The sequence below is a fragment of the Anas platyrhynchos genome, chromosome 3, assembly GCF_047663525.1.
Source record: "Anas platyrhynchos isolate ZD024472 breed Pekin duck chromosome 3, IASCAAS_PekinDuck_T2T, whole genome shotgun sequence".
Lineage (NCBI taxonomy): Eukaryota > Metazoa > Chordata > Aves > Anseriformes > Anatidae > Anas > Anas platyrhynchos.
In genome coordinates this window covers 55,547,094-55,572,490 of record NC_092589.1, presented here as the reverse complement: position 1 = coordinate 55,572,490, position 25,397 = coordinate 55,547,094, and the positions used below count along the sequence as shown (strand labels likewise).

Sequence of the window (25,397 nt, the reverse complement as noted above, 5' to 3'; positions counted from 1 at the left end):
CTGTCTTTCTAAAGCAGCAGCACAGTAAGTAAGCTCTGGGGATTTATTATAGTCTGGCAGGGTTTATCACTGAGTGGTGCATAGACTGAGCAGAGATCTGAGCCCAGCACAACAAAGAAACTGGAGGATTCTGGGCAATGCCTATTCAGACTCCCAAATAGAATAATTGGTCATCTTGCAAGTACCTGATTGGCAGTAAAACCCTGTTGGAGTCTTAACCTGTCATGTTATCATGTCTTTGCTGCTGAAGATAAAAGAGCTCCCTGCAGAAGGAATCTTGTGTGTGTCTTCTTTTAATTCATTTTTCCTTTATTAAAAAAAAGCACAACTCTCACTTCTCAGTACCACTCTGGGACTACTGAGCTTAGAGGCAGACATCTTCTCCACGAGGGACCCTCTTGGGTGGAAAGTGATTTTGCTTCTTTCCTTAAGTACTAAACACAATTATGCTAGAGCTTTGTCATTTTGATACCTGTTTATACTCTTTTTAATGGAAATGGAAAATGAGCAATCTGTCAACAGCAGTCCTTGTAGAAACAGCAAGAGTTGGAGGCCTGGTCACAAATGTGTGATTTTCTTTTGGTGTGATCCCCTTTCAGATGAGAATCGGGCTGCCCCAAGACAGTGTGAGGTGCAGGTACTCTGTGGTTCAGAGCCGTGCTCGGGTGAGGGGCAGCAGTGCGACCTCCCAAAGGGATCTGCTGCTGGAGGCTGGCCAGTAGGGGAGGCTGTGTGTAGTGATTCTGAACTCCTGCTATAACCCTAAAGGCATAGCATCTACTTCTATTTTTCTCCCCCTGTGTATCTGGGGGAGGAATTCATGCATCTAACACAGAGTGTATCAAAAAAGGCTTTCAGTGTCTGTTACCTGGAGCTTGTCATCTAGTATCCCAAAGAGGGAATGTCTTTGTTACCCTTGTGAATTCAATACATTGCATCCTTGCTAAAACTTGCTTATTTGTTCCATTGAAGACTCTGGATATATTTTGTTTTGTTCCCTTAAAATAACATATCTTGTTGAATAATATTTCCTTATCTGATAGAGGAGAAGGGCACAACATAATGAACCTTGATATCCACGTTGTAAAGTCTATTATGGACCCAAAGAGTGGTGCATGGGTGTGCTCCCGTTTGCTTTCACTCCTCCACCTCTGGATGTGGATAACCTTTATTCGGGTACAATGTTACTGCATTAGATCTGAAAGGTCCCCTGACATCACATGGCTAATCGGGGCTCCTCAGTGAATAGGATCTGGCCTTTTAGCAGGATCCTGAATGCACTATTGATTTGCTGACAGGAAGCCCCATAGCGATAACAAAGGAAGAAATGATTCAGCAATCACTGGAAAGCCTCCCTTGATTTCACATCTGTGAGTCCATCTACTTCCATGCCAGCTGAGCTGCCTTCACATGAGAGGAAAGTTTCTCATTGTTCTGTACTTTGTTCTTCTTTTCTTTCTTTTTAGTGTAAAATATCACATTTCCCACAGACACTATCAAAACCAAACTAAAATGACTGCTAGGGGAACAGTGTCAAAAAAGTATTTACTGCTAGATGTATCAGCAAATGAATACGTGAAGACAAAGTGCTGCATTATGAATGTCAGGGCAACTTCCAAAATTAGCTTAAGAAAGTCCAAGGGATTAGGGTATTGTTTTACAGAACTGTGACAGACCATTGCAGTCTCCAGGGTGACTCTGCTGCAGCCCTTTAATAGTGAAATCCCAAATCCTGCTTTAGATAAGTAGTTCTTGGTTTGTAACCTTAACAAAAAGGCACCATTCAAAGTTTTAAATGCTTTTTCTTTGTATTACAGTACCCAAAGTGCTTAAGTAACCAATAAAATATTAGGGAATTCTTCTATTTAAAAAAGAAAGCAGTAAAGCCAGTCTCTGTTGATCCATGCTTCTGGTCCGAGTCACTGAGCAGCGTGCTTGGCGTGACTGTGAGAATTCTTCTGCTGTATTTGGGCAACGTGTGTGCTAGAGCATTTTTATACTTATCTGGATGAACTCAAAACATTGAATGTTCTGGTCCAGATACTGGAACATTCAATGTTGTGTGCTTCCTAATATATGTATTATCAGTTGCCTAACCCTATTTTTTGCTTTATACTAAAGTAGTATGAAGGTTATGTATCTTGGTTTTAATGCAGTTTGTGGTATAGAAATGTACAAATCACCTTACAAAGTCAAAGTAGTTGTCCATGCACTTTTGATTCTTCTTAATTAATGAACAAGTCTGATGCATTCCTGGACTTGGATCACTTGCTCTAATTAAATCAAGAGGGAAGCACCTCTTCTTTCTATAGAGAAAACTGTCTTCTTTCTGAAGCCTAGCATTTCCACATTAGGCTTTGAGTAACTTTTGTGTTATTCCTTCTCTTCTGGGTATTTTTTTTGGGGTGTCTATTTTTGATAATATATTGCTACATCATTTCTGAGAGTTTTAAACTTAATTTAGGACTCTGTGAATTAATTTCTCTTTTGTGAGTGTACTGTAACAGCATTGCAGAGAAGTAAGGATTGTTTGCTGAGTCATCCTTAAGATCTGGTGTGAGGACTTTCTTAAGGACTTGGAAAAACTTTGGCAGACTGCTTCTGTGGAGATGTGGGGGATGCGACCCAGCGTCAGAGACACTGGAGGCCAGCCAAGGCACAGCACATCTTGCACTCCCTCTAGGAGAAGGGTAAGATGATTATACTTAAAAATAATGAAGCAAGTCCTGGCATTAGGTCTCTTTGGAAGCTGATAGCTGTCATTTGTCACTCCAGGGCCTTGTCTGGTAGGATGGGGCTGCCCAGGGCATGGGTGGATGGCAAAAGTTTTGTCTGTGGGCTTAGTGAAGTGGTACTCTGTAAATTTTTGCAAGGTTACTATGGAGTTAAGCACTAAAACGGTGTTAATCTAGAGCAACTCTGCAGTTGCTGAGTTTCCAGCAGCATGGCATCCAGTTATAATGACCAGAGGGGCTTTTCTGGAGGGGACCTCCCCACCCAGCTCTGGTGCTGCTCCTGCCCGGAGTCACACAGGGGGCTGGGGAGTGCTGCAGGACCACCCCAGGACCCTCCCAAGCCTCTCATGGAGGAAAATGTGACTTGAACACAAGCGTCTCTGAAGGGGACATCAAGCTCTGTGATTATGGTCGATCACTGTGCTGTGGCAATACAAGCCATGACAAAACCTCAAGGGAAGAGCACAGGAGATATCCTGTCCTGCAAGCGCTGTCTTCTGGTGATCTGGCATTCAGCTGTGCAAGTGAGATGAAGGCATAAAATATTTTCCATCGCTTAGGGACCCTCTGTTGCTATCTACAGGTTTTATTTCAATTTCTGTCTCTCCGGAAAGCCTCTGCCCCCGTTCCGGCCGCTAGTCCTCCCCCACGGAGCCCTGCAGGGGCCGGCCGCGGGCGCTGGAGGGCACTGCTGGACGGCGCAAAAACGCGTCGAGGCTGCTCGCAGGGATGTAAGCGGCTCACGCTGGCAGAAGAACAGGCAAACGCAGCCCTGGATGGATGACTTGCATGCCTCACGCTTTTATTTTTCTCCTGAGAAACCTGCTTTTCCCCACTCATCCCTCTGGTCCCCCAGCTCGCCCCTTTGGAGCAGGGGAGGCAGCACAGGAGCGCCAGCCCCGAGCAGTCAGTGGACCAGCATCCTTTCACGGCCCATTTTGCAGTGCTCAGCCTCTGCCAGGAGCTGACTGGACCTATATGAGCACAAATTGAGTTCCTTGGGTTCCCCAGAAGGTCCTGAGCATGGGCATCCCGTGGGCACTGTGAGAAGAGATATACTGGGGAATCGGTCCAAGGGTCCCTGTTTGGAACAAGAGGTGTCTGTGTTCCACTTCTTGATAGGAAGTATCTAATAACACAATGCTAATTGTTGTGTTTCTGCATACTTCATCACTAATTTGTTAGCAGCCAGGCAGATACTGGAGGGAGCTGGCTGATTTTGTTCCATTGCACGGGGGGGCTGACTTCAGGAAGTTGCACATTATGCTTTCACATGGAAACATGTTTTTTTTTTTTTTTTTTTTTTTTTCCTCTATCCTCATGCTGATATTTTTCCATGAATTCAAAGTAACTTGGAGCTTATGGCTGTTCGTTGAGTATGTGAAGTATTAGCCAATGTACCAGAATAAGTATTCCATATAAAGGAAATTCTTGATCGCTGAAAGTCCATTCTAAAAAAAGTTAAATATTTATTGAATGTTGCTCCTAATGTGAACCATTTAGCTGCCCTCGGGCAGGAAAATAGTAAATAGAGATGCTCTGTATAACTCTTTAGTTGCATACAGGTTTCTTTTGTGGTTCTGAGGAGGCTAAAATTCTTTCTGAAGGATCTTCTTATTTATCTGTTTCATGCCAGATTACTGAAGTGACTTATCTGTTTTTTCCATCATGGGAATTTTTTTAGTGACTTTCGTGTCACTGGGAAATAATTATTTTATCTTAGCTACTGTTGATGGTTTCTTTCTCTAGAGCTCCCCAGGGAAGCAGATTCCCCGAGTCCCTATTCAGAGAAGAAAGCACAGCGATTACTTACGGACTTCATTTGTGTATGTAAAGATGGCTCATCTCGCTAAGAATCACTGTGATCAAGCCATCTCTGCTGGGACTTCTTACACTGTGATAAACAACAGGCATCACTCCTTACTGTTTATAAGTGCAGTCCTTATTCCCATGTGCAAAAATGGTGCTATGGAAGAAGTGCATTTTAGTCTTATTTACTGGTGAGAGAGGTATATAATTTTTAAGGTGTTAAATCACAAAAACAATTTTCAGATGTTTTCTTTGACTTTGCCACAATGTTAATATCTGTTTGCTATAGCATGCTCATGGGTAACATTTTAATTTCTTACACAGGTACTGAGGCACAATGAAGTAAAATAACTCCCTGGAAAGCACCCAAGTAGCACATGGCAGAAGTTGGAAAACAAGTATTCTCAGAGCTATCATCTGCTTTGTGCACAATGCTGCTCCTTCATTAAGATTGGAAGGATTTTATTTTATTAGGCATGAGGAGGTCAAGCACTGTGAGTGGCATTTAAACTAACTTAACTCCAGTTAACTGAAAAAAGAATGCAATAATGTGTGCTACATTTAAAATTTAAAAAACTTTACAAAAAAAATACTTTTTAGTAAGTCCTTGCAATGGAGGGGAAGAATGACCAGAAGAAAAAAGTAGAGATGTCTGTTTAAAAAAAAAAAAAATAATAATAATTGTATGGCTACAATAACTAACCCATCTTAAGAGCACGTAAACTTGATACTGCTAACCTGACAAGACCTATTGAAAGAATGCAAGGCTTGTTTGCTATGAAATGTATTTTAGCCCTATAGTTATACTCTCCTTACCCTTTATTTCTGTTTTTTTTTTTTTTTTTTTTTAAAGATGTCCTGTCCTACCTCTGTTGTAGGTGGTCCCCCATCTACAGTGTACTCTGAAAGGTGAAGGATCAAATTTACAGGACAGGTGCCATAAAGCATATGTTTATCAGCCATGTCTGAATCAAGCTCTTTATCCTGTCCTGTCACATTTTTCCTTTGAACCTACAAGCCAGAGAAAGTGCCTTATGATGTTGAAACTGTTTTCACAAAACATCAAAACTCCCACTTTGGACATCAGAAAACAGCCTCACTCTGTTGGGCTGAAAATAGAAATCCCTTTTCTTTAATGATCTGCTTGTCTGATCTTGTGCCAGTAGGTCACAGCAAGGGTTGTCATTATATCGTTGATGCATCCCACTTCTCCTGTCCTCCTTCTCCTGTGTCTTGAGGGACCTCCTGTGTATTCCTCAGGACCTCTAACCTGCCCTTCTTGTAGTTTTCAGGGTACAGGGGGCTGGCACTCCTACCAGCCCTAGTGCATGCTAGGTTTGCACCCACAATAGTTTGGGCCTGGCTGATCTGCCTTTTTATCTGTGCAGAACAGTCATGTACTATTGAGTTTCTTGCTCAATGTCCAATGATCTCCTTGTCATTGCAGGAGCAGGGAGACATTTTTCAGAGAAGGGAGTTTCTACCTGTGTGGGGGCTACTATTTTGGTGTTGGCAACAGGACACAAGCAGTCTGCAGAGAGATTCATATTGTGATTTGGCCTAAGAGGTAAAAAGCTTGCTTTAAGGTAATAAATCTTCATGATTTTTTTAAGACTACTCAGAAACATCAGTGTTTGTCTCAGTCCTTCAGAAAGTGAGCAAATGTGCTAGTGCTGGTGGATTTCAACAGGCAACCTTCTAATACCCATCAGCATGACAAATGATACCTGTTCATTCTGAGAAAGTGAAGAGAACAGCTGAATTCTTATTTCCTTCTCATTTGGGGCATTAAAGTTGGGAGGGATCATCTGTTATATCTGGGGCCTCCAGTCCCTTCTCTGCTATGCTGGGAAGCTTTAAGATGATGGCCAAACATGCCTATAAGACTCCGAAGGTGAGGGGATGCTGTTTCTAGAACTGTGTGATTGTGTGACAGGTCTTATCTGTGGTGTTATGGCCCATGTGCAACTGCCAAGACTAAACAAATACTTTAAATTAGACTCTGCTCTGGCAACCAGAAAGTGTGCTGTTTAATGCTGGTGCATCTTAGAGACAGGAAGGGGAGAGAAGGGCAGCTGTGTGGTCTTCCACATTGGAAATGCAGGATGATGTTAGCGCGTTACTGATTGGAAAGGTATGTGCTGTTTTCCAAGTCATGTTGAGCAAGAGGCCTATTGTAGTTATTTCTGGTGAGTTTGCTAACAATACATTATTATTTAAGAATGTAAAAAGATGGCTGTTCTGGTAATTTTAGAAATAACTTTCTTTACAATTTCAGTGTTGCATTTCCTGTAAGCCTTTATTTTGACAATAAAAATGTAGTTGTAAAGTTGTATTCTTTTTTTTTTTTTAAAAGTCTGGTTTGGATTTTAAGTCAAAAATTTGCAAACATCTAGTTTTCCAAGTGAGCATTTCCAGCTCTAATTTAAAAAAAATAATCATATAATTCAATCTATAACTATTTTTGAACAGTCACTACAGGAGAAAACCCTTTGCATGTGTAATTGTTTGTCATACTAGCTGCCAGTTATCAGCTAGAATGTGTTTTTTTGAAAATGTAAAATGTAAATAGAGCATACTTGTTTTTAATCAATTAGTGTACACAGAAATGCCTGAAAACAAGCAGTTGTAACTAAACTAAGTCAAAACATTGCAGACAGACTTGTTAATTTAGGATAGAGGGTTTTCAGCTGTGTTTGTTAGGGCAGAAGAGAGATTGAGGGCTAGGGGTAAGAGGAGGTCTCTTAGACTGTCTGACCAGGTGTGTGAAGGGAAGAAGGCTTCCTACAAACAAGTAATAGAAGTCTCACCCTCTGGTCCTTAAGGGAGACTCATACCACTCAGACACCTGCTGAGAGCGTGCTGTGCCAGCAAAACAGGCAGTGCCCAGACTGCTGGGCTTGTCTTTGGTGACGGTTTCCTGATGTTCACTTTAAAGAGGGCAGGTGGGGTAGCTCTCCACTTGACATCAAGGAACTGGGGAAGAATAGTTTACATGCATGGTCACAAGCTGTCTGTAAGGTTGTGCTTTGGGCTGAAGTGGCTGTGACTGAGATGACTCAGTTGAGAGCCCAGAATAAGGCTGAGAAGGTAAACTGTGGAGTCATGACTCTAAGCAGAACAGACTTTGGCGCATCTAAGATATTGGGGAGCAGAATACGAAGGGATTCTGTTATGAGGTGGGAGAGCTTACAGACTTTGAAAGAAAACTTAAGAGCTTGGGAACCTGTTGGGCTGGAAGGCCGGGAATTTAGGTAGAAAACTTGCTTGACTAAGGAAGGAGCTTGTTATTGAACTAAGAAGCAAAAAAAAAAAAAAAAAGCATATAGGAAGTGGAAACATAAGTCAGCTGAGTGCTGTTTGGCTGTTTAGTGATGAATTTGGGAGATAAAATTAGTGAGGGACATTAAGAGTAACAATACAGATACTGCAAGGATGCTAGTAGTAAAAAACAGTAAACGTGGCTCTCTTTGAGCTTACAGGAATGTCTGGAGAAATTGTAGACTAGCTGGCTCACCTCAGGTTCCTTATGGAGTCTGTTTCCAAATGCATGAATGACAAGAAAGTAACTGGGAGCTGTCAACAGGTTTCAATTTACTATTGCTAAATCCTGCTTGACAAACACAATGACCTTGTATGATGAAATGACTGGCTATGTGGGTGAAGGGAAAGATTAAGGTACTTCAACTTTACTGAGGCTTCTTATGCCATCTCCCGCAACATTCTCAGATTAACAGATATGTTGAAAACTTGGACCACAAGATTCAGAAGCTAGGTCTCTGGTGGCTTGAAATGAGCAAAGTGCCTCATGGACTAATAGTGGATCTGATATTGAAAAAAGCTCTTAGTGACCCGGACAACTCAGTGTACCCCCAGCAAATTTGTGAACTAGGCAGACTGACTGACAAGCTAAATGCTAGAACTTAAATTCTGAGTGGACTTGACAAAAGGTAATCTCATGAAATGCACTAGGGAGAAGACTAAAGTCCTGATTGTACGGTGGAATGACCCCATGTCTGGCCAGTCTGGGGACGGAGTGGTTGAGTGACAGCCCTGCTGAGTACCTGGAAGTTGCAGTAGATGCCAGGTTGCAAATAAGCCAGGAGGGCAGTCTCTTTGCAAATTAGATACCTACTCAGTTTGTTAATTTTGCGCTGTTGTGTATACTACCATAGGAGGAGTGTGGCTAGCAGACTGAAGGAAGTTACTAGCCTCTTGTGTTCAGCACTAGTGTGGCCATACCTCAAATACTGTGTTCAGTTTTAGGGACTCCCCATCTCAGAAGGATGAGAAGAGAGCATCCAGTAGAGATCTACCACAGTGTTCAGCAGCCCAGAGCATGTGACCTATGGGGAAAAGCAGGGGCAGCTGCGCTGGTTTAGTTTGGCAGAGAGGAGTCTAAGAGGTGATCTAGTAAGTTGCAACTACTGAATGTGGTTTTTTTACAGAGGTCAGCTGTAACATGCTCTTGCTTGGGAGGCTGTGAAACACCCACTCACGTTATGGGAAAAGTTTGGGGTACTAGACATTTGCTTTTGCTATGAGGGTGGTGCAACATTGAAATATGTACTTGGAGAGGCTCTTCAGTCTTGACCCATGTGGTTTTATAGGTTCAGTCAGACAAAACCATGGCTGACTTATCTAATATTGGCAATAATCTTGATTTGAGACTAAAGATCTTCAAAGGTCTTTTCTCCACCTCAAAACAAACAAGCAATAGGAGCCTGTGAACAGTAGCAACTATTAGCTTCTGGAGGCTCTGACTCTGTTTTCATTCTCTACCTCCCTCCAAGGCATATCTTGTATGGTTGTACCATGGGTGGGTTTAACCGTAGGTTGGTGTTACAGCACTGTGACCTCCATTGCTTGAGCAGGGATTTCCAAGTCTGTTGGTGTTTGTAGATGTGTTTGTGATAGTCAGCCTGGGGGAACAGGTGCTGGGGTTGGAGCTGAGCCATGGGAGGCAACACAAGCTAGGGGAAATAAATACTCCACAAACTTGGCATTCTGCTTAATTTGTCTTATGCTTAAGAAATTGCTCTGCCAGTCCCTGCATACGTCTGTACTGCAGTTGAATGTGTGACTGTGGTTCATGCAGGCATGTCTAGGGTAACTTTAATCTAGCTAGGTCATGTACCAGTAGTTCTGTGGATACAGCAACAGCATAAACCACAAGGTTCTTCTGAAATGCTGAGTAAAAATACAGGTAGCTTTCTTGTGCTAAGCTGTTGGCTTCCTCAGCTATGCTGCAAGAAAGGAGATATTTATTTTTTTTTTTAATGTGAAAAGCACCTCATCTTATTTTTCTTTGCAAAACTGAAGTTTTAACCCTCACTTGCAAGTTTTTTCTATTCAAAGCTAGCAGAGTCAGATTGTGTGGAGTGTCATGATAGGAGAGCTCCAAACCCTTGGAAAACAGACCCTCTAAGTGGTCAGACATGTCCAAATCCAACAGCCATGCTGGGTCAGCCCAAGGACAGAGGGGATAAAAGCATGGCTTAAAGCCTTTTCTCCCTGTCTCAGCTTCCAGTATAGCACTGTTTAGTCAGGCCAAAGAATCTACGGGATTTCATCCAGACTTCCCTTGTTCTTATGGTTGCGTTTACTGGACTTTAAATAACAACAAAATGTGAACTGATTTCATCAATTTGGCTGCTCTTTAGGTCTCAGACCCCTTTATCCATTCCTACTCTCATAACAAGCAGCCTTTTCCAAGAATGATACAACCACAGATCTGGCAGGCCAGTATGCTGCTAAAAACAAAGCGTGTAGGAGTTAGATCTCAGGATGGAAAAACTGCTGGCTCGTGGTCTCTGATCAAGATCCAGCTGTGGTATTCTTATATGAGTGTCAGTAACTCTGGTTGATGGTGGTTTATATGTTCAGGGTGCTGCATCTAGTATCTTTCCCAGAGCAGCCTTTGCCATGTGAACTGTTGAACAGCATAATGAGCCAGTAGCATAGCCTGAACATGTTCTGGCCTCTTCCTCTAAGCTAGTTTTAACAGGGAGCAGGCAGCTCCAGTCCCTAGCTCAAAGAAGACTCCTAAGTGACTCTATAAAGTAAAGCTCACTTGAGAGGGGAAAAAGATTTTCCTCCTTAACTGAGGTGCCAGCTCTGACCCATCAGTTGAGGAATACTTGATGGGATGCTCCTGTTACCTACTGATGTCCCCCAGGTTGACACTGCAGGAAGTCTGGAGAGCTGTTACATGGCTGAGTCTCCTTATGCTCCACAAAGCTGATGAGGGAAAGCAGTGTGGCTTACTGGGATATGTACATGTAATGGTTTGTGAAGGCAGTGGTCAACTGCCTGGAGGAAAAACATGTGGAAATGTTTATTTCGTTAACCTATGTGAGCTGGAGTGACAGTTCCTTTCTGAGTAAATTGTGAGCATCCTACAAGAGATTTGTTAGGTGTTTACACCCCTTCTCCCCTCCAACCAGCTTGCTAACCTGTTCAGAGCACAGAGACCACAGTACAAAGGGGGACCCTGAGGTTATCTAAGTGTGGGGGGAAATCTCAAAATTCCCCTTCTCGAAGTCTGACTCCTCCAAACCTAATACTCAATTTCTTTCTCATTAACTTTCTTCCTTCCAGTACTGGTACAGTCTGAAACAATGTAAATGCAAGTTTCTCACTTGAATATCAAAAATTTGAGTGCTCTGATATTTACAGAATGAATTATGGCCTTTACAGAGTCTGAGACACTAGCTAGAAGTCAGGGATTTGTAGGAAATTGGCCTGTTAAGGAGTGCAAAAAGCTTACTCATGTTTTGACAGCAACAAATACTTAGTGTATATTAAAAGGTACCAAATCAGAAGGGAAGTAACACAGGTGGGTGAGACTTTAAATCAGTTCATGAAATAGTGCATTGGCATAGGAGCCAAAGGCTGTAACAGTTTCTTTGACAGAGTTTTATCAGTGCAAATTATTCATGGTCACCAGTGGCCTGGTGTTCCCCATCTAAGAACCCCCGTCCTTCTATACATATCTATAGGGCAGGCTCTGAGTAGGCAGATGACTTTCTAGATTATGTAGGTCTTCTGTATGATGATGGCTCTTGGAACTGGAGGAGGATTTACAAAGTGGAGAGGAATTAGGGATAGAAAGGGGTTTGTCTTTGGCTGGGTTTTCTTGAAAACAGGAAGCTGAAGGTGCCAGAGGGAAGGGAGGACTCCAAACAGAGCCTTCTCCTGCTCTGTGGGGAGCCTGGCATGCTGACTGATGTTGGTGTGCTGTTGTGGGGGGTCACATCTGGGCACTTCTGCTGTTAGAGGCTGCAGATTCACTAGCAGGCAAGGGTTGTTCCGAAGATAAAGGGACATGACAGATTGGTGACATTTTTCTGCAAGATAGATCAACAGTGGATTTGACTTGGCCTTTTTCTCTTGATACTTTAATCACTGTACCATTTCATACAATGAAGGTTAATATGTTGCTGTCTTCTATTAGTTCATTCCAGTTTTTTAGGTCCTTAAGCCAGTATCATTTGCTTGCTGTGCACAGTAGAAAAAATAAGGGGGGAGAAAAAACAAACACTAGTGGAAAGGTGGTTTTGAGTTGATGGCCAGGAGATTTGCTGGGTCCTTAAAGATTTGGTTCATGGTATTGACCAGAGTTCTGCAGCATGTGGGGAGGAAAAAAAAAGATCAGAAACAGTCATAATGTAGTGATGTTATCTGGAGGTATCATGTTCAGTTGGAGTGCAGCTGGGAAATATCTGGTGCAAGCACCCTGCCAAAATAAATGAATAAATGAATAAATAAATAAATCCCTCCTTTCAGAAGCTTGCAATCTAAGTAGCTAAGACAGAAAAGAAGGCAGCCACTGAAGTGACTTGAGATCAGTGTACAGAAGTGCAGGAAGGTGGTTTGCTTAAGCTATATACCTATCTCTTAGACATGTGATATTATTCTAGCCAAGTAAGCATAAGTCTGTCCCTTTTCTGCTTATGGGGTCTATTCATGCTGTAAGAATGCCATCCCATCAAAACAGCCTGCACTACAGTGAGCATCTAATTACACCAGTGGCGGTCAAAGACCTTCTGAAAGCACCATTTCTAGCATTTGTTTAGCAACAAATGTGGCTGATGGTGAATCAAGTGGTGTGGAACCTCTGTGGCTGAGGAAGAGGGAAGACTCCTCTACAAGAGCATTTGCTGTACAGAAAAGAAAGGGTGAGCTGCTGCAGCTGGGTCACAGCAACAGAAACACCATTGTGTGTATTGCTTTATCTTGTATTTACTAGGAGTTGTCTAGAATATGAAACAATGGGACTGCGTGGGCTCCAAAGCTATGTACAAAATTTCAACAGAAGGCTAAGAATTATTTTGTTGCTTTCTTGGTAAAAATAATGTTGCTTTCCCATTCATTGTCACATGCTGGTATGTATTTTACAGTTTTTTTTATTGCTCTTGGAGTGACTTAGGCAAAGCATTGGGGTGGGGGGATCAGTGATCCACAGTTGTGAGCATGCTGGCTCTGGCTTTCCTACACCATCAGAGCACTGTTCCCAAGCCTCTTCCCAGCTCCCTCCCCCTCAGCATGGAGGGATGTGAATATCTTCCAGACAATAGCTTCTGTATTCTGTAAACACACCAAAGGTCATAAAAATACACAGTGCTAACATTAGCAGAGGCTGAAAAGCAGGAGCTACCCCCATCTGACCCCATATAATTATGTAAAAAGGGTGAGTAGCGAGGAAAACACTAATGTTTGATCACTTCTGTAACAAGAGAAACTTTCTTGGTAGGTGTTACTGGTTTCAGGGAATTTTGTTGTTTTTTTGTTTGTTTGTTTCATTGCCTTGCCAGCACTGCAAACAACTGCAGTAAACTTCTGTCCAGAGCTTTGCTTACTGTGTATTTAGTGGCACAGACCTGTCCTGTCCCACACTGATAGGGTAAAGGGGTTTTGTTCTTTAAAAGTAATGGAAATAATTTGTGTTCCTTTTAAAATACTTGATGAGCTCTTCCTAGAGAGGCATTCAGTAGCCTCTAAATAGCATGTTATTAAATTGAGACCAGGTCTATAAAATTGAGCTTTGGTTTACTCTGGGATTTACTGATTTCCAGGCTCTGTTCGCAGTCTCCCTTAGGGCTGGCAAAGCAGTGAGGATCTGTTTCTGTGAATGAGCAGGCTACTTTTGCCAGTGAGCTGGAGGTGTGTTTCAGCCTATGGTGCTGTCTTTTTGCTTGAAAAGCTTCCAGGAAATACAGCTTCTGTGTTTATGGTTAGTGGTCAACAATGTGAAAATGTGGGAAGCTATTTCTTCTGTTTAAGTTGTTTCTTTCCACTACCACCTCCCTCCCTGCCTTAAAGTTGGAAGTGTCTTTTCTAGATGGATGTGGACCTTTCTTTTCTCTTTGAGATCAAGAAGTGTGAAGGTTCATACTTGCCCCAATCTATTTAAAAGCCTTCACAGATCTGTAACTTCACTGGAAGTTGATTTGTCTAAGCAGGCTGTTGGAAAGAGAGGCATCCCAAACTGCCAACTGACACTTCAAACCCTTGATTTCAGTGTCTTCTTTGGGAGTGTATTACCTGATACATGTTTTATTTATGATTGTGTGGGTCATTCTGCCCCAGCTCATGTATTCCTCTGCTGCTCCTCTTGAGTCATAGAGAAGGAATGGCTTAGCTTAGGCTGTGTTAACTCTTGCAAGATTTCGACCATCTTATTTGGCCCCAGGACTACTTTTACATGAGGCTTGCACTGATCTTGGTCCAGCTCTTTACCTCTAGCTTCCTTGTTAATTCTGTTTTTCCTTTGGAATGGACTTCAAATTCAGACCATCACATGCTACCATCATTAGTCAGAGATGCATCTCCCCATTCCCTTAAAATTATAGAGTGGCTTGTGTTGGAAGGGATCTTAAAGATCATCTAGATCCATAGGCAGGGATGCCACCCACCAGATCAGGTTGATGAGGGCCTCATTCAACCTGGCCTTGAACACCTCCAGGAATGGGGCATCCACAGTCTATCTGGACAGCCTGTGCCAGTGCCTCACCACCCTCTCAGTGAAGAACTTCCTCCTAACCTCTAATCTAAATCTACTGCCTTTTAGTTTAAAACCATTCCCCATTGTCCTGCCATTATCTGACTGAGCAGAAAGTAGCTCTTAATCTTTTTTTTTATGTCTTCTTTAAGTACTGAAAAGCCTCAATGAGGTTACCCCTGAGCCTTCTCTTTTGACTGAACAGCCCCAGCTCTCTCAGCTTTTCTTAATAGGAGAGGTGTTTCAGCCCCTTAATCATTTTATATCCCTTTAAAATATCTTAATTAAAATACCTTTAATTATTTGCATTAAATAATAGCTGAAGAGAAATTAATATATATGTATATACACTTGAAGTAATCCAAACTTCAATTATCCTGATCACTGGCTCCCCTTTCCTAGTTTGTGATGTCAACAGAAGTCTTCAAGGTGAAGAACTCCTTGAATATCCCTGGCTGGTTTAGAGTCACCACACTGAGAAAGATTTCAGACCTTTCTCTCCCTCTGCCAAGTAAACTCTTCAGAAGTAAAAACAACAACAACAACAAAAAATAAAAAAAAAATGAAGGGAGCCAAGGCTTCCACAATTGAAAAGGATGTGGATGGATGTGGACCTCCTGCACAGAGTGCAGTGTGTGTCTGTCTTCTAGAGCATGAAGCACTAGTGCCTCACCTGCCTACAACCAAGGGTGCTGCTATTTCCCTCAATATTTTCACAGTTGTCACTACCTAATCTAGATTTGGACTTAATCTGCATTGGTTACCTGCCTAGTTGCTGTAGATTTGCATTCTCTCCAAACACTGGAAATTCCTGAAGAGTTTCTTTTCTACCTTCTCCCCAGACCATTAAACAAGAACTTCCACGTTACTACTGTGGGTCTTCTTGGACACTCATGAGCTTTAATGTTTTGAAATGATTGGGGTGGGTGGAAACTTTGGTTTCTTTGGAAATTGAGTAAGACTAAATTTCTGAATAACTATAAATGCTTATTATAAAAGCAGTGGTATTTTTTTCCTTTATAAAGCATTTACATACATCTAATTCAATAAACATTTCATTAAAAAAAAAAAAGTCAAAAGAGAAGTTTTCTAGGGAGCCTTTAACATGGCTAAAAACTGTGCCAACCTTGCTCTTGTCTGTACTCAGCTACACTGGTAAGCAAGGCAGCTCTGTGTGTGTGTGTTTGCACAGTGGCATGAAATCTTTTTTACTCTTGCTATACAGTTACCGCTGCTCTCATATGCTTCATTTTATCTCCGTACAACCATATTCCAGGATAAAAATAATGGCTTTTTGGAATGTAAGAAACTCCAGGAAGTTGTGATCAGGAAAGGGGCCCGGGGGTAGAAGGTCCAGCTTCTGGAACTGCTCTTGCTTCCCCCTTCTCTGAGAATGCACTGGCTGATGGAGGGGGCAGAGCCCTTCCAATTCCCTGTTATATTTGCATCAGATAAGGCAGTCATTTCTGACTTTCAATGGGAGCAAATTGTCACTTCATTAACACTGACATCATTAGCGGGATGGGGGTAATTCACTGTGTGATCCAGACCTAGCAGTGACCTTTGTGGAGTCAACTAGCAGCAGGGCTAATTAGTGCCTCATTGCTAGGTGAACACTTCTCCACCATTGCTCTGTCTGCGACCACAACTCATTTCACGTGAACCACTAAGCAGCCATCACCCGAGAGCAAACTGTGGCCTCTAACTACTTAGACAAGACCTCCAGCCCTGCCAACGAGGAAAAATGACATCCTGTTTTCATCTGTCCTCGGGACAGCTGTTCAGTTCCCTCAGCAGCTTTGCTTTGCAGCCCCTACTGAAGGATAGCGCTCCAGGCATTGCAGCATGTCCCTGATATGGTGTGAGTTATGAGTGTGATTAGAGGCTGACGAGCGGGGAGAAATATTGGGGTCACAGAGGAGGAGAGGAGTGTGTTTTGGCAGGGACATGTAAGAAAGACAACTTGAACTGTATGGTTAACCAGGTTTTGTTAACTGGGCAAGGCTCTGGAATCCCTGCTCTCACTTCCCAGAGCTTCTAGAGATGAGGTCTTATACTGACAGTGAAATTTAAGTCGGGGGTGTTTTTCCCACTCTGAGCATGGGTTGGTAATGTCATAAAATCTCAATTTCTAGGGTTTGGTCACTGGCTGCCTGACTGGGCCATGTGGCATCCACATCCTCATGTTGGTATGTACATTACCTGAGAGAAAAAGAAGAAATGAAGGTGAATCAGTTCTCAATTTAGTGGTGGTAAAGGAGTTACTTTCTCTAATGAGAAAGTATCTTCTTGCCAGGAGTCCAGAATATTCGTAATATTCATTTCTCTTGTGCTGCAAATTATGGTTTGGTGTCTATCCACAAGGACTGATTTGGTTTTAACCAATATCTTTTAGCTATTTTCCTAGTGCCTACCATATGCTTGAGACAGCTCCTGCCCATTGCCTCAAGAACACATCCCGTTTGACTAGTGAGCACTTCAGTGCACGCATCCTGAGAGTGTGTGTTGACTGCTGGTCTTTAACCGAAACCTGCCACCACATTCATCTCTATCTGCTGCAGTTGACCGTGGTTAACCTAAATGCTGCCTAAATCAAACTTCTGGGGAATACATTATGAATAACTACAAGAAAAAATGTTTATTGTAATAATAATTATGTGTTATTACAGAAAATTGCTGATCCAGCCTTTTGATTCTTGAACCAAATCACAGTAATTAGGGGTCCTACTAATGCAATATTCAGAATGTCCGCTTCGGGAATTTTGTACGGAGGATACATTTTCTGTTTTTTCATCATTTTTTCGATGTTTTTTTTTTTTTTTTTTACATTACTGTTTTTTTCTCTAGTGATGTTTAGCTTGCATTTCACCATGAGAAATCAAGTATTTTTTCATGGGAGCTGCAGAATTGCATTAGGCGATACAGTAATAATAAGGTAGGAAAATCAAGCAACTGGTTTAAAGTTGAAATTTACAGTACCTTTCATGGACAGATTGTCATGTAAAGATCTCCTCACAGTTCAAATAAGGCTAAACAAATGCATGTACAGGCTGGATTCCAAGCACTCAAGCTGTTGGTTTTCAGCTACAGAGCTGGGCTTTACTCTGAGGTAGACGTTTATCTGCTGGTGAAGGAAGATGTACCATTGAAGCCTCTGAAGTGAAGCATGAAGTAAAAAATTTGGATTGTTTACAGACTGTAAAACTTGCATGGCACTCTTCATAAGGGGCCTATTCTGTGGTTCTGGACATATTTCAGTTTGTATTCATGCCTGACCTCCTTAAAATATTTTTTCTTCTGGCTTCTGTACTTCACTGAAGTTGTGCTCTGCCCTTTGCTTTACAGACCATTGCCATATAACATTTAACAATTCCAAATTGATCAAGTTTAGTGAAGGATGAAGGGATCCTATTTGTGTGCTTTTTTCTGAAGTACTGCTGACAAAAGCTATGTAAATGTAGCACGTGACTACTGTTTATGGTAAATTACACTTGTTCAGCATTTGTCAGCAACATGCTCTGTTTTCAATTAAAATAAAACATTTTTGTGTTTTTGTCATTTGGGTTAATAATTAACCTGATCTGACAAAAAGTATCTGGCAAAAGTAGCTAGGCCGGACGTATGTGGCAGAAGGCTCCTCAGCAGGAAGCAGGCGACCTTTGGAAGTGGCCAGCAAAGCCAGCCTGTTAGCTCTGCAGAGGCTCGGAAGCAGAATAGCTAGAGACTCTTTTTAAACAGTGAATTGCCGTTTAAACCATGCTTTTTCTGTTCCTGTCACCAGTGTGCTCTGTGTCTCAGTTTTCTGCCTCTCCAAGAACATAGCTCTGTGTGATAGCAGCCAGGCCAAAATACGCTATGCAAGCTGCTGTTCCAAGTCAGGAAATTTTAGAGAATTTGTGGACCATGGGGAGAAAGCTTTATAAAACCTTTGACATGTGGAACCATGACAAAGCTTTTGTGTTTCTGGGCTTAATTGCACTTCTAGTATACCTTTCTAGTTTACTTTTCCTATAAGTAGCCTCCATATGAAAAAGGCAAACTAGGGTGACTTACTGTTTTTCTGAGGGCAAACAGAGAAACGAGTTTGGATTTTAAGCTACAGTATGAGTTGAAAAGGAGGGAGGATGCTCTGACTGGTGGCATGCCAGTTAAGGTGAAAGGCAAAATATGTGTGGTGGGATGTCTTGGATTTTCTGGCATCTAGCAGATTTTCCTTGACCCACTCCTGCATTTTATTTATTTTTTTTTCTGTATAGAAAAATAATAATAATGAAAGCACTTATGTTCTTCATTATCAAGGGCAGTGGAAAATCTGCAAAAATTTGGGACTTGAAAAACAGAGCATATGAAGTCAGTGGGTGGTCTGGGTTCACTGCAACATCTTCTCAAGTGTCTGGACACTGAATTTGTTGTAATCACTTCTGCTTTATAAGCATGTATCTGGGTGGGAAGGGAGTGGGGGAAAGAGGAAAGTAACAAATGTTATTTACTGAGACAATATGTTCCTACCAACGCTGATTTTAAAAAAGAAAGTAAAGAGGTTTCCGGAAAGGAAACATGAAACAGTGTATTGTTAGGAATCGTTTATACTTTTGTATTGCAGCCCAGATTCAGTGCTTTTGTGTCACTGTCTTTAATTTCATTTTTAATCTTTCCTTTGTTTCTTCCTTAAATGAAGCTCATGTTAAATACTACTGGTTCCTTCAAAAAATGCTGATCAGTTGTAGGTCAGAAACCAATGGAAATTTCATCTCGTTGTTGTCTAGAAGAGGCAGCCTTTCCTTCTCTGTTTTCTGGGGCAACACCTCCCTTGCTTTGCATTCCCTATAGCTCAGTAGGCTGCCCAGCCACAGAGAGGTCGGGGAGGTGCATCTCTACACAAGTGAGCAATGCTTCACATGCTCCTAGGCAGGTGTTCCTAGCTGGGTGTAAGCAACAGAAAACTGCTTTTTGTTCTTTTTAAAGAAGAGCAATAAAACTTCTATTTTTAAAGGTGTGGATAAAGCAATTTTATATTTAGTGTGTACACACTGCATACAGTGCAAATATAGCTTGTGGGTAGCGGGGCAAGCTCCACTGTACAACCTCTTCCATGGATTGTACCGTACTAGTAGATATAACTCCACAATTACAAACCCCTGCTGTACTACATCACTCTCTAGATTATGGCCTTCCACAAAGACTTCTCAGTGACTTTTTTTGTCTCCTAGCAGAGCAAGCCTCCAGCTGAACTTTCAGACTATGTTAAAAGTATTTTTGCTCTAAGGTAATTGAGTAGTGCTCTACATCACTGATAGCCAAATCTCACTGTCTTGCAAAAATCATGCTGTAGGAAGTTCCTCAGATAATGTAATTTAGTTTCCTGTTTCTTCCAAAGCAAGAGCCAGGATTTTTTTATGTTCACATCCTCTGTACTCCTTTCCTTTGGCTTACTGGGCAAAGTTGAACTAAAGTAACAAATGTGACTACCTCACGGATGGGTGAGGTTTGTTGCAACTCTGACCTATTACTGAAGTTAATTCCATTACTAAGTTGCCTGCTAAGACTGTTCTGAACTACTATGTTCTACCTCAGAGCTAAAATAATTACACTCAGGTACTTTCATGCACATTTTTTGGTCTATTTGTTTATTTTGAGATATATATTTTTTGAATAATAATAAAACCACATTGGTACACAACATGGTGCAGGGCTTCTTGCAGGAGCATACAGTGTGGTGTCGCTGAAGCTGAGCAGTCCTCTCCAGTTGATGCATGCACATCAGTAAGTAGCAAAAATCAAGTCCTAGTATTGAGACCATCACCTCTAGGGGCTAGGCTGATGCATAAGCAGCTTCCAGAAGAAGTAGCTTTGTGCTACTCTGTGCATGTACAGGGCTGCTCCTGCAACCTGTGTCCTTGCATTTGTGAAGCAGCAGCAACAATAGTCCTGCTGCTCGTAAACACGCTCTTTACAAGCACAGGAGAAGATATTTGCTGCCTGGAGAGCTGTTCCACTTCTCTGTGTTAGAAGTGGCAGGTGAGGTAGGAACAATTCATATTCTAGATGCAGGGGACAGGCCATTATTTCTGAATAAAAGTAAATTTAATTCTAAATGTACACTTCATTCATTGTAAAGGTTAAGTGCCTCTTACATATTATTGATAATACACAGGATTTCAAGTTTCAAATGTTTTTCAGCTGTAGTGTGAGTGAATTATGTGCTGTGCTTTATGCGATGGATTATATAGTAGCTAATTCAATGTGTCCCCCAGCTTCTCAGGACTGAACAAATGAACGTGAAGCCTTACATATAAATCTCCTAGCACCAGGTGCAGGGTGTTTTTTTTTTTTTTTTATGCTAGAAGGGGATCTGCACTTTTATGTTATACTGTTGCATTTGGCTTGAGCTAAGTGTACCTTCTACAGTTTCATTAATGTCTCCTTCCTTACATAATTTATATCAGTATTTAGCCCTCTTTATATCACCAAAATGGTACAAAAGAGCCTTAAGATGCATGAAGACCAAAGAAAGCCTATTTGCTGGGCTGTACAGCTTTTCCCAATTTGCATGTTAATGCTGATTATAATAAATTTAGTTAGACTGAATACGAAGTTGAGTCAAAGTGCTAAAATTGTGGACTTAACCTGGGGTATATCCATGTCCTTTTTATAGTAGGCATTTAGTTAATTGTAGAATCAAATGACTTTGTTTTCCTCTGCTGTTGGTCTCTATTGAATTTGGCACAAGTTCAAACAGCCTGGAAGCATCCAGCCTTTGCTGGATCATAAAGCAAAGACCCTCCCTAGGAACACAAATGGCATTTCTTTCCACCACTGCAGTGAGATTAATGACAGTGTTAGTAGGGTGTTTTCTCTCCCTTTGTCCTGTAAATCTGAGATCTATTCGACTAAACTGCCTTTTAAAGAAAACAAACTCAAGCTGCCGGAGTTCTCATGAGGCACCGCTAAAGGGGTAGGGTTCTGCACACCACACAAACCTTACACTGCCCTGTGGATTTCGGGTGGGAGATGTATACAGGAGCAGGAAAGCTGGCAGAGGATACTGGGGCTTGCAGTTGCAGGAGAACGGGGCCACACATCAGCTGATACTGCTGATGTGGTGATGGATTAGTGAACAGAGAAAGGTTTGCATTGTGCTAAAAATGGAAGGATTAGCAGCTGCCCTTGTTGACTCAGGTTAGAGGGAGAAAGAGGACACTGTATGAACCAACATGCTGTGGCACTGGTCTGTACTAAATTCACCATCAGCATCCATTGCTGCTCATCTCCTTCCCCTAGTTTCAGTGAGAAATATTTCTGGAGAGCTTCCTTCATATCAGAGGGAGAACTCTTACTTTTATTCCTTCCTCTTTGCTTACATTATTTTTACTATGATTGATGATTGCATTTTTAATTTTCCAAATATTTTTGTTCCCAAGTTACTCCTAATAGCAAGGTGCTATCTTATCTGCAAAAGGTAGAGCCCAGCCTGAGGTTACAACCAGAGATATTTGTGTGTATGGATTTATTCAGTGCTATAGCTGTGTGGCTGTGTAGTGTGTCCTCACTGACATATGATGTGAGGTCTGAGTTCAGATCCACCTCTAAAAACTGGGGTTGTGAACTGGTGTATGAACGGGAGCAGACATGCTATGAGGGAGCTCCTGCCTGCTGCACCCCCAACCAGCCCACAGCCACGGGTCATGTGCTGGGGTACCCACACATTCCCTAACCTGCCACAGCTCTGGGGGCTGTAGGTAGGTGCTTTGCTGAATTAGGCTCCCACCCCTTTGAGGTTCCCCAAGACTTTTAATGCCATTGGCCCAATGAAATCATACTCCTCAAGGAAACAAATTTGCATTAGCCAGATACCTTTAATCCCAGTGGAGAACTTGATCTAATGGTTAGAGGTCAATGAAACCCTGTGGAGTCACCGTGCAGTCAGTGAAGTTTTTTCTTTATGGATAATCTAGAGGTAAGGATTTCTCTGTGGATAAAGAGGCATAAACCAGGAAGCTTGTGAGCCTTAGCCAAATTCTGCATAGATTCCTTATTTACTAGAATCTCCAGCAAAAAAAAATCAGGTCGTGAGACAGTGTATGACCTAATAGCCTGAGCACATGCAGAACTCATCCTTTCTCACTCATGGAAACTCTCCATTAAGTCAGTAACACATGCAGCTTTTTTGGGGATCAACAACTTTTTACATGACCCAGAGCTGCTACTAAGGGCAGCAGAATTGGTCTCATTCTAATACAGGATAATCATCTGTGGTATTTTTAAATACCTGCAAATAGCCTTGTGGATTAGTATTGGCATTTTAGATCTAATCATAGGTAGTTTTTAAATGGAAAAAAAAATAACCACAAGACTGCTAAAATGTCATAGCATAGTACAGCCAGACAAATGATTCTGAACTACTTGCCATTAGCCAGTGTACAATATCTTTTGGCAGTCTGGATTTCTTTTAATTTAAGGGAAAAGAAGTCAAAACTTAAGAGCCCAAATTTTTAATATGGGACAGCTAAACTCAGAAGAGATTTTATATATATATATATATATATATATATATAAAAATATATATATATATTTAGTCTGACATGGTTAATCTTCTGTGATCCCTTCAGAAAACAGGGCTATATGCTTCACTATGTAACTATGAATTAGATGTTTAATTTGCATTTACTCATTTGAAAACAGTCTCTGTAAGACAGTTTGCTCATTTGAAGAATTTCATTTAACATTTTGTCGCAGAAACTAAAAGAAAACTTCCAAAAATAGCTTGTTTTAAAGGAAAACAAAGAAATAAAATACCTGCAAAAAATTAACAAATGGAAGTGCTGATCTGATCACCCCTCCTGTTTGAGGGCAGACCAGACTCCTTACATTGCCTTGGGAAGCTCATCATGTGGGGTCCTCTCAGCCACATATATTTTGAACAATGACAGAGAAACATTTGAAGACAAGAGTACTCCTGCTCACTTGTCAGAATTGTAATTTGCTGCCTACTTTGTGTCATATAATAATCTAAAATATTTAGGATCTCTGCCTGAAATCAGAGGGAGAGGCATTGTGTGTAAACACAGGAGTGCTGCTGAAGAAAAATAATGCTTGCTGAATTAGAAAGCATTTCATCATCTGTCCTCCCAAGGTTGCTGGTGATTCTAGTAAATACGGAATCTATGCAGAATTTCACTAAGGCTCACTTCCAGATTTTTCTTCTTCAGGAAAACAAATCCATTTTAAAATCAGAAGTCATAACTTGTAGAGAAGGGGGGAATTCATTCAATATAATGTCTCATTTTGCTGTTTTTAGATGGCAAGAATCAGCTTTGAGCCATCTCTAGGTATTACTGTTGTGTGTGGCTCTTGTTAAAATGAGAAACTGTTATAACTGTAAAGGATACCTCAGGGATAACTAAAATCAATACTGCAAAAACACCATATCTTAAAGATTTGGAAGGAATCTCTGATGATCCCCAGTTCACCCTCTCATGCAAAGACTAGAACATGCCACTGCATCACACCAACTGAGGCTATTTCTGGCCAAATCTCCTGGGTGGAGACTGCATATCTGCTCTGGGTGCCTGTGCTGGGCCTCCAAAGCCTTCTTGAAGAGTAAAGTGAGAAACTTTTGCAAAAATTATTCTCATAGCAAACACACGCCTCATGTATCTGTAGACTTTTTCTTCAGAGAGGCAAGGGGATGGACAAGTTTATGTTTTTAGGGATTAAAAAAAAAAAGTTTTGTACTCAATAAAAGACAGAAGGTTATTTGGAGAATTTATTAATCTGTTCTAATTGGAATATTTATACCATGTACTTGAAAGCATATCTTATTTACATGCTTATTACTGTGCTAGTGAAATGTGTGGGGGCAAAGACCATGTCTAGAATGCGACTTCTTAAACATATCCTTCAAGTAGATGACTCACTAGAAACAAGGAATAAAGCTCTCTCGACAATACTAGGTAAATATAAAATTAAGACCAATGTCCATGTAGCTCATTGAGGTACTTGGATGCATATAGTTAGGACTTTATGACTTTCTGTTCAGTGATTCATTTAAGCTAATCCATGAAGAAACTGGAAATAAAGGCAGATGTTGCAATCTCCTCAGAACTAGGGGACAATGATTGAGATCCTGAAGAGGTTCTTTAGTAAATACTAGTATCTGTAGTTTTCAGGATAGTGACTTAAATAATAAATTTGACAAAAGAAGAACAACAACAGAGTCCTCCAGCTCATTGGCAGTAATTTGTGTTGCTTAAGAAGTGAACTAACAGAAGACTTTCTAAGAGTTAGCCATTGAACCTCTGATTAATTTCTTCCTCTGTTACAGCTCAAGCTGTTTTTATAAAGTTCCCCTGGTTTTATTTAAAAAAAGACAAAAAGGTGGCTCACGCAGGCAAACAGTATGAGACAGTTGGCATCCCTCCTTGCCTTCCAAAGGCTAATATGTTTCCTTCTCCCTGCAGAGAAACAGCAAACGAAAGCAGCACTTCAGTGTATGCTCTGGGCCTTCGTGTGGGCTCCCCTGCACACCCTGGCTGACCAGGCTGGGGCAGCAGCAGTTGCCAGCCTGCATGGAGGTGGATGTGTCCAGCTTATGTCTGAATGTATTTACACAAAGATTAATCACTTTCTAATGTTAATTACTTTTTACCCATTTAAAACCTCATGGTGAATTGCAGCAAATCCCGCTTCACTAAAAGCTGATGAAAACTTTCCTTCATAGGCCCAAGGTGGCCTTCAGATGGAGGGGCAGAACATTGGTGTGCGTTTTCTAGGTCATGCAGGGCCCTGGACACCTGAGTACTTAATGCATTTTGCTAACTGAGTATCTTATTTGTGTTTTAGTTACCAGT

At 41.4% G+C, this 25,397-nt stretch overlaps 1 long non-coding RNA gene across 5 annotated transcripts in view; it reads left to right on the top strand.

Annotated features, from left to right (window-relative positions):
• The first annotated feature begins 2,112 nt into the window (after positions 1 to 2,112).
• Positions 2,113 to 25,397, top strand: part of LOC119716514 (uncharacterized) — a 74,860-nt gene continuing 51,575 nt past the window's right edge. For 4 of the 5 annotated variants that reach the window (XR_011808320.1, XR_011808318.1, XR_011808321.1 and 1 more), the window contains exons 1-2: positions 2,113 to 2,690; positions 4,869 to 5,038. This is a non-coding gene — a long non-coding RNA (uncharacterized lncRNA). Of the gene's footprint in view, positions 2,691 to 4,868; positions 5,039 to 5,991; positions 6,868 to 25,397 lie in introns of those variants that run through there. The other variant, XR_005264661.2, reaches the window with a different exon arrangement.